Raw genomic sequence first — 10,713 nt, forward strand, 5'->3', positions numbered from 1 at the left:
CATGCTTTTGTTCCATATACACCTATACACATATATGCCATGTTTGCCACCCAGCTTATTAGCCAAATTGGAAGTGTTAGAGGCTAATCATGTTGTCTCTGAAGTAGAAACTGAGAGGAGTGAATTTGAATCACTTTATTGGTAAACAAAACAGGAAAACTGCGCTTCGGTCATAGGCATGATGGGATGTGTCTGACAGGACTGTGGTTGAGCAGGATGTAAAACTTGGTGAAAGCAGTGCAGACAGAATCCTGCTCCTTGAAATTTTAGGATCTTTCAAGAATGCTTGTTTGTCATTTCTGTCCTTCCCCCAGATTTATGGCTGCTTCCTGTATTTTTAAGAATGTGAAATCTCTAAAACAATTAGACATTAATCAGATTTATCTCTCTTTCCTCCCTGCCAAGTCCTGTGTCAGCTTGTTTGGCCTTTGTTCCATTGAATGGGACTAGTTATCAAGGATGGACATCCTGTTGTGGAGGGTCACATTTAACAAGAAATTTGGCAGGAGGAACCACACAGTCAACCCTTTTCCAGTCCCCTAAAAGATGTGCTTTTGAAAACCATGTCTAGTTTTGTTTTCACATCTTTTATTTCGTTTTCCAGTTTTGTTTTGTGTGTACATCCCGTTGAGAACTATTGCATTTTTTCCATTGTGTTGGCTTGTGCTCCACATTTTCTTCTGGAGTTTAGAAAGTTTTGAAAAATATATTTAAGGCAAAAACATTACAATGGAAGAAAACTATGAGATAAAATACCCCATTTCTTTGTAGTATGTACTTCTCAGAGATAGCCTGCTATCAATGTCACACTGTCACCTTTTGAACAATGATCTCTGTGCCACTCTTTGTACACAGTTTGGTCACATTGACATACTAAAACTCACCTCAACCAAAAGTTACTTCAAAATTCTGTGAGTTAGTAGTATTGTCTTTTTATTTTATACACACATTTGCAAACACAGACATACTCATAACACACATAAAGATATGCACAAAATTATCAAATGTGGCTACTTCTGCAAGTTAAGATTAGCAGACCTTTGGGTTGGGGATAACACCTGTGAAATCAGGAAAGATGGTTATTGCTATCTCCGGCCAACAAAGCAGTTTTGTATCTAACCTGGATTCATTTCTGACAAGTTTGTGGGCTAGCCACAAAACACACATTATTGACATTCAGGATGTGAATGGTAGAGAGGGTGTCACATGGGCAGTGAAGGTAAAAACCGTAGCTGGGTTCTGACCTTAGTATGGCTTGGTACGATTCTTTGGCTGTTTTCATTACTGTCTCTCATAGCTTCCTTCTTAGCCTTGTGTTTCTGTGAGCAGGGACCTGGGTGTTCTCAGTAATGTCCAGTCTTTACATTTCATTCTAAAAAACAGTAGCTAAGGTAGCTAAGATAACTTTGAGTAAACATCATGTGATCAAGACACAATAGGATTATTTCCCAGTGAGTACATGCTCATTTTCACTGGGCAAGACATACCAATTTTCGGAGCCTGGCCTCGGACAGACCACATCATGGACCCAAGAAACATTTTCTGACTTGCTGTGTTGTTTGCTGGCTTAGCTAAAGAACCTTCATCACTCTAACTTTATGCTATTTTGAAACTTTAATCTTAGGAGAGATTCAGGAGAGAGATTATGTGATTAAAACTTGCTGAAAGACAGATATATGTTATAAGAGATGGCTCTCCACTGTGATGAACACTAGGCAAGAAAACACAGTTCAGAAATCCCAGGTTATGCATTGTCTCTCTGCAGCCAAAGCCATGGCTACAAGTATCAGAGTTCCGTGAACCGACTAACTCCAGGTCTCTAGGGAAACACCCGAAGATACAAGCATGTCGATAATGTCTCTGGCTGAACAACCTGTGGACAATTCTGTTTCACAACATACTACCTCTTATCTACCAGGTGGCTTGTAGTAAATAATTCTGTAGACAACAAAGACAGAGAAATCCTCTTTCAGCCTCTACAGCAGCAGCTGATGTTAATTTTGTCAGCTGCCGACTATGACAATCTTTCTAAGTCATAGCTTCTGTTCCTTTAATGGAAAGATCCAAACCGTTGACCTCGACAAACCCAGAGGCTGAGCTGCTGCTGTTGTATCTCCAAAACAGGAAGCTGAATTTGTGCTTGTGGGCAAAAGAAGGCGGAAGGACTTGTCACTAACGAAGAATCTGCTGACTTTATCCAGCATTTTATGGAAGTAGCTGATTTCAGGACATTGTGCTGTAGAAGTGGGGTTTGCAAATTAGTAGAATTTGAAGCATGGAAGTTCAGCTATTGGCTGATTAGCCAGCATTCAGAACCGTGAGGCTTTCTCTGGACTGAGGATTTCAGTGTGAGCTGTTGACTGATTAGCATTCAGAAACAACTACTTAAGCAAAATGGGGCTGGTTTCCAGTTATTTGTAGTTTTGCTTTCTGCTGCTGGATAAACACATTCCTACATCACAATCCATCATAAAGGGAAGCCAAGACAGAAGCTTCAGGCCAGATCTGATGTAGAAACCACACAGAAACGCTGCTTAATGGTTTGCTTCCTCTGACTTGCTCAGCTTGTTTTATTGCCTGGGGATTCCACTGCCAGTAATGAGCTCGGTCCACCTAAGTCAATTAAAGAAATTAGAGCAATTCCTAAAGTGAGGTTCCCTACTCAGATGATTTTAATTTATGGCAAGTTACCTTTGAAATTGACTATCACATGTGGCTTCCTGATTAGAGCTTCAGTAGTATAACAGCATTTTTTTCCCCCTTTGAGACAGGGTTTTCGTTGTAGACTCAGCTGTCCTGGAACTCCCTCTGTAGACCAGACTGGTATAGAACTCAAACTCAGAGATTCTCTTGCCTCTGCTTCCCATGGGTTGGTATTAAAGGCTTGCAACCACTATGAGTTTATAATAGTACTTTCTATAATGAATGTTTCTTCCTCCAATAGAAACTAGACATTTTGGTCTCTTTCTCTCTCCTTTCTCTCGACCAAGTGGAGAGATTGTATCTGCATATGCTCAAGGCTGATGCAATTCTTTGTTTTTGTAAACAGAGTCAGAGCCCTTTGTAATGAAGTATTTTAAATCCACCCTCTGCCACCCATCCTCCCTCCTTCTCTGTCTTTGGTTTTCTTTCCAGTTGTCTCAAAAATGATCTCTGGTTTAATCATGCAATCAGGTTAGTTTTCCACATTTGTTATCACCAGAATGTGAGGTTTGGTCACACTTCTTTATTCAATTGATTCTGTTTTCTCTCATTACTTTGATGCCAAGACTTGAATTAGATGTTTACCTGTGGGCTGGAGAGATGGCTCAGGGGTTAAAGGTTAGGCTCACAACCAAAAATAAATGTTTACCTACTATGATGTTTAACATTGTAATATTGTAGGATTTAGAATCACCATCGAAATAAATCTCAGGATACTTGAGAGTTTCCACAACTGGCTTAACCGAGGCAGAAACTTTTTGACAGTGGGTGTTACCTTTGCATGAGCTGAGACTGAAAAACAAAAGGAAAAGGTGAGCTGAGCACCAGCATTCACTGTCTCTGCTTCCTTGATTGTACAAGCAATATAATTAGCTTCCTCGCTTTAATGCCTAACTTCCTGGCATCCTGGACCGTACATTTGAGCTGACAGCCAAACCAACCTTTTCCTTCCTTAACTCGATTCTGTTAGATATTTTATCATAGCAACACGCAATGCATCTATCTATAAGACTCTTGCTTGAATAATGCAAGATGGGATTTCTGGTCCATGGATGAGGTTGTTATCGACTATGGTGGAGCAAACAGCACAGGCATCATATTTGCAATGGGTCTCCTCAGTGTTACGTTCCTTGGAGATAACATACGGGGCTAAGAGGACACCTGCACACACAGTAGGCTATGTCACTGCAGAGAACATTAAGCTTGAGGCGCTGCTATCATTTTACAGGAGGGGGCTGGCATCTCATCTGAGAAGGAGCCATTGCTTTATCAAGCAAGGTTGCTAGGCATAAATGCAATTCTAGAAAATGGAAGGATAAAAATTCCCTAATGCCCAAAATACTTGGCAACTTCAGGAGAGCCCTGAAACACTTTTTAAAAACCTGATTACTAGAGAAATTAGTGGCCATTATGGCGTCTGTCTGGCTAAAGCTTCAGCAAAGGCTAACAAGATGTTGAGTCCATGACTCCTCAAAAGATGGAATTCAGAAGTTCCTTGAGTCTCTTTGTCAACTGCCAACTTAACTCTAATAAAGCCTCTCTTTTCCCATATCTGACTCCTTCTCTTTCCCTTTCCTTTCCTCCATTCCCCCTCCTCCTCTTCTCTTCCCCTCCCCTCTCCTGTCTCCCTCCTTCTCCCTCTACCTGTACTTACCTTCTTTTTTGCTAGAATTTCTTCCCAGGAGGGAGATGTAAACCACATCCTTTTCCTAAGGTCATAATGGCTAACTGAGGCACAATCCCATCAAAAGTCACTCCAGGGAAGTAGTGAATGTATTGGGCTTTCTCACAGAGCATAACTGAGGGGATACTTACAGGGGTGTGGGTACTCCTCCCCAAACCAGCAACACCTGGAAAGCCTTACCCAGTAGACATAGGACTTCCTTATAATCTGCATACGTTAATTCATCACTCTTCCTTAGCATGCGTGTGTGTGTGTGTGTGTGTGTGTGTGTGTGTGTTCTAAGTCCCCACCCCAGGCCACAGCAGAGCTGCCAGTTGGTAGGGAGCACTAAATACTCAGATACTTAGGGAGGTGAGGAAGGCCTGGAGCAGGAAGGGCGTCTCATCTCACAGCCACCACGTGTATAGGCTTCTTCAAAAATACTAAGAAAAAAAGGCAGTGCATGAAATCAAACCCAGATGTGTTTCCTTTTAAAAATTAAAACAACCCTAAGTTCTTGCTGGGTTTCCAGCTCTGCTCAGGACGTTTGATGGGACAACTGTTGTTCAGTGCATGTGCAAGCTCTGAGGGCAGACTCTAATGAGGTCACGGTTCCTTCTAACTTTTCAGTCTGCTTGGCACTGATCATATCAGCCAGATTCCACAATCTTTCCAGGCTCACTGGCACATGCATCCCGACTAGCGGCTGCATACTTGTCCTGGCAGAAGTTGGTGAAGCTGTTTAGACAGTTTTATTTCCTAACTTCTTGAGCCTCAGTATTCCTGTTCCTATTTGAGATCTTACTTTGACATCCTCTCTCTCCCTCACTCTGCCCTTGCCTTCTTAGAGCCAGGCCACAAGTGTGGTCTCCATGATCCCCTGTAACTGTGCCTTAATAAATAATTGTCCTTCCTGTGGAAAAACAAAACTAAAAATTAAAATTAAAAAATAAAACAAATGATCCCTGCTAATGACAGGCCATCGGAAGAGGAGCTTCCAATTAAAATTGTTGCTTGCAAAGATATATTCAGTGTCAACAAAATAAAAATGCCACCACTTTTCTGGTGGCATGAGATAATCAGAGACCAGGAGAGAGGAAATGGAGGCATGGCTTGGAGGCCATGAACATAGTAGGTGCCTATTGTGCCAGCATACCTGAGGAGCCTGAAAGCCAAGCCAGAGTCACCAGATGAGCTGTGTGTGACTTCACCACAGAGTCTGCAAATCTGCTCAGGAGTGAACAACATCTGGCCTCTAGCAATGCACCCCCTATCCCCCTCCCACGACCAACTGCCATTTCAGAAATTGTCACCTATTGCTTGTCACCACTCCACTCAGTAAACAGCCACTTCCTCACTTCCTAGCAGAGGGTGGGATCTCAGTGATTGGGTTAGGTGTTTAGAAAAGATTTCTAACTGAGAAGCAGCAGGAATAGTTAAAGTACAGACAGAACAGTGAGTAAATGAAAATTAAGTTGAAATGTATCCACTGAGGTGGACTCTGTTTTTTTTCCCCCTCACCATGCTTCTACCTAGGCAGTTTGTCAGAAGAGTCATTTCTAACTTGATTGACCAAATGAAAAGATTTTAATAAAAATGACCCAGTATGAGGTTCATATTTACTTAAGTAGCACCCACCAAACTTCTTATTTTATTCAGTATAGCTAGATAGCTGGACTGTTTAGGTGGCTCAACAGGAAAGGTTTGCTGTAGGTTTGCTATCAAATCTGGCAACCTGAGTTTGATTTCTGGGTCTTCATGTGATGGAAAGACTAAGTACTGAAGGCTGCCTTCTGACCTCCACATGTGTGTGGTGACACCTACTCGTGTGCACAGGTATATAAATGCACACACATACAAGCACCCACAATAAATTAATGTTATTCTAAAATGTAAATTAGTAGGTGGATAACCGAGAATTTCAGAGAATTGAGAAAAGACAGATACAAAAGCAAACAGGAAAAAGAGTACTGGAAGGAACACAGACTACCTATTTTTAAAAACAACAAAGAAACTTTTTAAAGCCAAATGGTGGTGGGACACACCTTTAGCCTCAAGAACATGCTGCCCTGAACGACTCTGTTAAAATGAAGAGGAAATTGTAAAAGAGAAGATAAGTTCTTCTAACTCTGCTCTAATAGAGGAGATAGGACTAGCAACTTCCCCTGTGCATGTGGTGGAGGGGGATTATGTGTGAGAAAAAAACTCATGTTTCCTGTGTAGTAGTTGAAAAATAGTGCTTCTCACAGAAATACCAATAAGAGACAAATATGGGTGTGTTTTTTTCCCAGAAACATCATAAACAGCAGGAGAATTGGCTTAATACAATAGACAGGCGGTACTGGAACCCCATAGGGAACCATAGTGGGGGTGGCAGTCATGGAGATCAAGGTTGGGGGGAGAAGGAGGCACATGACTTATATGGTCTTTAAACTGCTTTCATAAATTAATTTTAAAGAGAAAAAAGATAAGAAAAGGAAAAAGAAAGAAGCATGATTCTTTGTAAAATACCCACTGAAACACATAAAAGAATCTGGAAGGATACAAGTGCTTCCATCACTACTTGACATCTTCTGTAATGCCCAATACTCAAGAGGCTTTTAGATATGGTCAGTATATCTATAGAACAGATAGTTGCCTCAGCTTAAGATTCCCCATGTACTTCTGGATGAAAACTTATGGGGCTAATTTGTAATCAGCTTGTGCCCTTTGTGGTGGTGATTTCCTCTGGATTTAAGCTTCAAAAACCTATTCTGTTGTAGAGTAGATTTCTCCTTGTTGTGGGCTTTCTTTCTCTTCATAATACTACTTAAAAACTTTAAAGCAGAAGCTAGTGTTGATGGATTATTCACTGCATGGACACAGTGTAGGTAGGTGTCAGGAAAGGCTATGATGCAATGGATATAAAACAAAGGCAGATACAAGTCAGAGAAAGAGACTATTCATTCTGCAGGGCAGCATCACAGGGCATGGATTAAGTCAACATACACATTGACTAAGATGGAGGAGAAGGGCGGAGAGGGAAGGCATGAAAACACCAGTGCAGACTATGTCCCTGGGTACCTGCAAGCTTCAGTGCTTACTGGCTATCCAGGAGCATCTCACTGGATGTGAAATGGCATAGAGGTAGGAACAGCTGTCTGCATTCAGGATTCAACTTCTCTCAGTCTTGCAGTGCCACTGGGAAGAGAACTAGAGAGAAAGGCAAGGAGCAGGGAGCGTCATTTTCCACATGAGGGAGTGATATGGGCCTGTGGACAATGAAGGAGCAGTGGGGAAGGTGCTGATACTGTCAGATAAGCCAAATATAAGGGGATTTTTTTTTAAAATTCTGTGACTATTACCTAAACACAGAACAAAATAGAACACTGTAATTAACCCACCATAAACATAGATATAACACTGTTAGAATGTCTAGACATTATTTAGTATTTTTCAACAAGGACATTTTTTATTGGATATTTTATTTACATTTCAGATGTAATCCCCTTTCCCCATTTTTCCCACACCCAGGAACCCCCTATCCCATTCCCCCTCTTCCTGCTTCTATGAAGATGTGCCCCCACCCACCCTCCCACTCCCATCTCCCCACCCATGATTTCCCCCACACTGGGGCATCCAGTCTTCACTGGACCAAGGACTTCCTCACCCAACTATGCCTGACACTGTCATCTTCCCCTACATATACAGCTGGAGCCATGGGTCCCTCCCTATGTGCTCCCAGGCTAGTGGTTTAGACCCTGGGAGCTCTGATTAGTTGGTATTGTTGCTCTCCCCATGGGGCCGCAAACTCTTTGATCTCCTTCAGTCTTTTCTCTCTCACTACTCCATTGGGAACCCCATGATCAGCTCAATGGTTAGCTCGACAAGGTCTTTTAAAGGAGAGATTTGAGAATAAACAAGAGCAAAGTGATATTAATGATGATAACAATAAATCCAACCTCCAAATATAATGAAATCCTGTATCTACATGTCAGGTTCAACAAGCATCGGTACATTGTTAGTCTTACCTGTGATGACACTGTTTCCTTTGCCACTAAATTCTCTCTAAGCTTGTCTTCAGAATAATTTCATCTGTGAGTGTATACATATATGCACTTACATAGAATATACTCAAAGGAAAAACACTGAGGGTCACGCCCCCCATCACTGAACCTGAGAAACAGCAATTGTCTAACATCCTAAAACAGGCAGCATTCCACTCCCACACACGCCATAAAGGTATCAGCATGGTGAGTCATATAAAGCCTGTATATTAAAAGCCCAGAATTCTCCTTAAATGTCTTCTTGTTTATTTAACCAACTCTTTATTGTGGATACATAACACATTATTTTTAAATTTTTACGTTGTGGTAAAATTTCTATAACATAATATTTATACTCTACCATCTTTAAGAATGCATTTTAATAGGACTATGTCTATTCACAGTGCTGTGAACATTTCCGTGGTGCAGCTCCTTCTAATGACCTCAGGGCTCATCCATGAGCTAGCATGTGCCAGAATGCCCTTCCTTTCTCATTGAGCAAAAATTCCTTGTAGATAAGTCTGTGTGTGTGTGTGTGTGTGTGTATGTGTGTGTGTGTGTGTATATACCTTTAACACTCATCCTTTGATGGGCACTTGGACTGACTTCACATTTTGACTATTACAAACAATGCTGCTTTGAACATGGGTGCACAGAGATCATTTCAAGACTGCTTTCAACTGTTTTTATATTTCATCAGAAATGAAAAAGATGGATAATAAGGCAATTCTATTGTTGCTGTGTACTTCAGAAGATTCACCATTTACATTCTTACCAAAGGCTAACAGGACTCAATATCTTTACATTCTCACTAAAACTGGTTTCTGGTTGTTTTTTTTGTACGTGTGCATGTATGTGGTGTCTGCATGTGTGAGGAAATGTCTATGCTTGGATTCCATGCATGTGACTGTGGACGTCAAGGCTGATACCTGGTGTCTCCCTCCATCTGCCTTATGGATGTGTCACCCTTCCCCCTAAGAGTAAAATCTTCCATGTTTATAATATAGACTTTAATCTGTTTATTTAGTTAACATAAAATTCATCACATCATGCAATAAATTAGACATTATTCATTATTTTAATAGTAGTATAATACTCCCTTTTGTACCTTTGTAACATTTTGATAAACATTTGGCTGCTCTTATTTTTAATTAGTACAAATTGATAATCATGTGCACATACCTACATTCATATTTTTCCCATTTCTTTACAATTTCTTCACTCTTCTGTGAATGAATGTGAAGAAAAATACAAATGTCTTAGTTTTCCAAAATCATTTAATACATTTTTGTGGAATACATCTTTACAAAGCACACACTTGGTAGAGTGGATCACACATTTAACCCCAGCACTTAGGAGATAGAGGCAGGCTGATTGACCTCTGAGTTTGAGGCCAGCATGGCCTACAGAGTAAGTTCCAGGACAGAATAGCCCGAGTTATATAGTGAGACTCTGTCTTATAGAAACAACCAAATAAACAAGCAAAGCCAGCAGACTGTTAGCCCACCCATATAACACAGTTAACAAGATGATAGCCACTTTTCAGAAAGACTGGGACTAGAGAGCCATTGCCCTAGTGATAGTGACCAACTTAAGTAGTGACTATATGCAGGAAGGACTTTCATGCATCACAGCAACCTTAGCAATTAAAAAGCAAGATGCTTTATATAATCCTCAATATCATTTTTCATCCTAAACCTTTATCGTTACAGTTTTCTCTACATAAAGTCTACTATCACAGAACTGGGAACAAGTGTCCAATTATGTGGTCCCTCCACCTGTCTCCAAGACAAATTTGTGACAAATACTTTTGCCTTTCAAAGTTAGGTATCAGAAATATCATCAAGACTTAGATCAACCATGATAAATATGTTTAACTTTAGACGGTAGAGGACAAATCTTTGGTAGGAGACAGCTGGGTGAGGCAGGCATAGACAACAGCCTGGGTCTGGAGAATTTGCAGTCTTAGTAAAGAATTTCCCCTGGAGATGTCTACACCACAGCAGCCAATTTGGGGACTTTGTCCGTCATCCATTCATTTAATTCAAAATGAATGATTCCTGAGGGGCTCTACACAACAGGTGTTTAGAAAAACTTATAAGGCAATTTTCACCTGTTGGTTGGGTTAGAAAGAAGGTAGTTTTGAGCTGAAGTTCTTTCTAATTGAAATGCAAAATGACCTAGGCAGCCATAGACAGTCACAGCTTAGTCATAGCTGCAGCTTGGGAGGTGTCTTCTGACAGTTTAGGATGGGATCTTCTTTTGGTTTTATCTATCTATCTATCTATCTATCTATCTATCTATCTATCTATCTATCTATCT

Source organism: Grammomys surdaster, unplaced genomic scaffold (genome assembly GCF_004785775.1).
Source record: "Grammomys surdaster isolate TR1022 unplaced genomic scaffold, NIH_TR_1.0 842, whole genome shotgun sequence".
Lineage (NCBI taxonomy): Eukaryota > Metazoa > Chordata > Mammalia > Rodentia > Muridae > Grammomys > Grammomys surdaster.